At 35.0% G+C, this 4,005-nt stretch overlaps 1 pseudogene; it reads right to left on the minus strand.

Moving 5' to 3' along the window:
• Positions 1 to 1,251: 1,251 nt before the first annotated feature.
• Positions 1,252 to 3,019, minus strand: LOC125200158 (annotated as a pseudogene).
• Between the last annotated feature and the right edge of the window lie 986 nt (positions 3,020 to 4,005).

Genomic DNA, 4,005 nt, shown 5'->3' on the forward strand with positions numbered 1-4,005 from the left:
TTAATCGAGAAGTGTTTGGACATATATTCGCTCTCTTACTTTACTATTTCTCCACTTTAACTATTTATATCATTTTTATAAAACAAGTCTCAAAAGGATAGAGTCACTAAATGGGACGGAGGGTATATGTTAAGGATCAAAATATACTTATTTAATATTTACATATTTAACTAATAAAGTAGTGATTTAATTCAAAATCCATGAATATCCGTTTTTCCGGCAGCGTGGTGAAAACCTTTGATCAGATTATGGAAACTATGAGGTGCTAGATTTTTGAGTTAGATATTAGGAGGGAACTTTTTATTTCAATTCCAGATTTTGAGAACATTTGCAAACTGTGATTGTGATTAGTCATTACTCTTTGGTGATGTTTTTGAGTTTCTTTATACTACTATTAATTTCTCTTTTAGTTATTGTATTCCTGAATGTAAATGACTAAATTCGATGGAAGAAGATAATGATGTATGTATTGATGGATGGAATTACAGTCAAGAAGAATGAACTGAACTACTGCAATTCACCTGATTTCGTTGAGTTGTTCTTGTTATATTTGTGCTTTATCATCTTCTGTTACATTGGTTGTCTTGATTTTTGAAAATAGCAATTATATATTCTGACTGACTGTTATTTTCTTCTTTGTTGTTTCTGTTTTTATCAAAAGAAGCTAAAATGGATATTGAGGAGCTTAAGAAGATGGAAGATGAAGAAACATCAAAATGATCAAGTGATGTATATTTCAGGCATAGTGCATTGGTTTATAAGACTCCAACTCCCTAGTTAATTGGTGGAAACATATTTCGATAGCACATCTTCTCTGCGTTCTATGTCGTTCGAAGATGTCATCGCCTCTTTGTCTATTATTCCTGTTTTCTTCAAACTTAAATGAGGCCTATGCTTGGAAGAAATTTTGTCTGAACTGTGACCAAAAGGAATTCAAAACACGTACAGGGAGGAGCGCTTCATCAGCCATGTCTGCCATTCTTGAAGTATTAGGTGTCGAGAAAAGGGAATTATGTATACACCCGCGAGAAAAGGCCCAACCCAAATGTCAACTAGTTACTGATGGTGCAGTTCCTGCTGAGTTCTTTGTAAAACATTAGTGTACTGAGCTTTGTTTTTTGGTTGCTCCCCACTTTCTTATACAAAACATTGGAGAATGTACATTTGATTGGTGTTGGAAAATGTAGTTCTAAGTAATTCATGTTCTGTACCTAATTATGGTATGAAGCCTTTTGTCCTGTGACACAACTGTGACAATGATAATCAATTCATTTCTGATTGGATAATTACACCAAATAATCTATTTCCTTCTTGTGTTCAAATATTTCAACTTCTCAGGTGCAAAATCTAAGTTCTACCGAATTACTCGAGCTTTTAGCTTGTCGGCGAGCTGGAACAGCTTCTCTGCTTGGTCAGGGAAGAATGTAATGAACAGAAACGCACCTAGCCAACGACCAACCAACCGTTCAAAAAAAACAAACAAATGCAGCATAAAACACGAGATATTACATGAGAATTTAACGTTACTCACAGATGAGAACAGTCCCCAGCACTGCTGAGATTTTGCCTTGAACTTGAATCAGACCAGCCTTCCCCGCATCTTGCAGCTCCGTTGAACCAATGGCATCGAATGTACCTGCAGCCACGGTATCTATTACCCCTTTGCCTTTACATATATTTACTCACACACCATAAAAACAGGAGAGGATTGATCACCAGGTTTTACAGATTGTAGCCCGGATGATATGCACGCTATATTCTGATAACCGGCTTCCTCCAATTTGTAGGCAGCAGCAGCAGACCTTCAATTTTCGTCCCAGTCGAAGATCTACATTAATGATATTACAACATTACAAGGATCTAAATTCTCAGTAAATGATACCTGAGCCCCTCTTGACAAACAAGCAGCAGCTTGCTACTCTCAGATGAAAACTGGTTCTTGACAGATTCAACGAATTCGGATTAGGCTTGGTGAAAGGCAACCCGAAAAACAAGCCCGAGAAATTGTTGTGCACGGTTCTCTTTATTATCGTTCCTGCGATTTTATTCATACACACAAAAACTAGTTATCAACTGCAAAACAAACAGCATTAACATGAGTGAGTTAGTTATAATAAGAGTAAAAAGGTCAATTTTGAGTCCTAAACATATGACAAAAATAGGAATTTGTTCCAAAACATCCACTTTCTGAAAAATAGATCCATAACAAATGAAAATGTCGACGAAGTAGTCCTTTTTGACAGTTCGCAAAAAACTAACGCAACCTAATGCGCGGTGGCAGATGTTAGTTTTTGGAACCATAAAAAGGACCTCTCTGACAAGATGTTTTGATCAAATTGATTTTGGTTATATGTTTTGTGCAAAATTGACCTTTACTCGTTATAATAATATAACATGCCTAAATCGTTGTCGTTGTTCAGAATGAACAATGGGACGTGATAGCAGTTCTTTATATGTGCTCTCTCAAACTGAGTTTTGTCGCGAACGTCTATAACTGCGTAGCCCTCGACCGCTATCAGCTTCTTCGCCTCATCAGAGTCGACGAAGCTCACTTCGGCCTTAGTCACCAATCTTTTAATATGCAGTTGTGGCCTCTTTGTCGCTCCGGTGATCAACCAAGATGGACTCAAGTTGCTGAAACCACATTCCTAGTTTGTTAATTAATTAACCATATGAGTAAGTAGCAAAGTTCATTTCTTGATCACTCACAACTTGTATTAGTGTTACTGTGAAAATCTACTTATAGAGTTAATTAGCAAAGTAGACATATCTTCAAGATCTGAAAATTATACATCAAAAACTTGGACTAAAATATGATATTAAGCATTGCAGAGATAGAATTGTACAGAATGATTTGGTTGATTAAAGAATTGAAATGGAAATAGTGTATTACCTCTGAGAGGAGAAGGCTAAGTGGTGACAAAATGTTATCCCTGCCATGTCTCCACACTCTCTCTCTTCCTCTGCAGATTATTGGTTTGCTTTTTCTATAGTTTTTCTTCTCAAAGGTAAGGGGCCAACGAAATTTACGACTGTGAATGGGTTTCTGCCACGTGGCACAAGGATTTTAATGAGATTGGATATTTTTTTTAATGTTAAAATTGAGTATTTTGGGGATTCTCTGCTTTTCCTATTTTCTGTTTTGTGGATAATTTAAGAAATATTGAATTAAACACAAGAACCCATTTTCTTGAGCAACCGAATTTAGATGGAGCAAAAATTGCTACTCCTGAGACTTCCTTCACTATAGATTTATGATTGACGAGTGAAAATTTTATGGCCGCGTGTCCTTAACATTAGTTTTCTTTTGATGTTTTGGTTCATCCTACTCTCCGTATCAATAAATTGAGTGTATTCATTTTTAAAATATCCCAACTAAATTGAGTTATTTCTTCTTTTTAATAAAAAAACAAAACATTCGCCACTATTACTTTATTCCACTATCTACTTTACTCGTTTTTATCTTTCTTACTTTATTCTTCTCCTACTTTTCAACATAATTTTTTAATCTCTATGCCCAAAGTTATGTCTCAACTTTAATTGAAACAGAGAGAGCACTAAATTTTATTTTTAATTTTCAAAAATATTTTTCTTTTATGCCATGAGTCTCGCATTTTATTCTTTTTATCTCTTATTTATTCTATTAATTTTATATTAAAATACGTCACTACAAAAAAGGTGTTTTGCAAGTATCAAAGTCCTCGAAAATAACCAAATGTGTTTGCAGGAGGTGTTTTTCAGGCACTTTGCGAGCACACTTGGTGCTCACCATTCACCTCGTTGCAAATAATTGTGAGCAAAAGACGATAGGGGATTTTACCTATCGGAAGAATTATTTGAGTAAATTTGTAGAGAGAAAGAGAATAACCCTAGTTGAAGTGTTAGGAGGCGTTTCATGCCGGGAGAGAATGTGATTAATATTTTAATTCTTCATGAATGTGATTAATATTTTAATTCTTCATTCTATCTAATAATAATAAAAGACTCCACATACATTTATAATAT

Source organism: Salvia hispanica, unplaced genomic scaffold, assembly GCF_023119035.1.
Source record: "Salvia hispanica cultivar TCC Black 2014 unplaced genomic scaffold, UniMelb_Shisp_WGS_1.0 HiC_scaffold_828, whole genome shotgun sequence".
In the NCBI taxonomy this organism is placed as follows: domain Eukaryota; kingdom Viridiplantae; phylum Streptophyta; class Magnoliopsida; order Lamiales; family Lamiaceae; genus Salvia; species Salvia hispanica.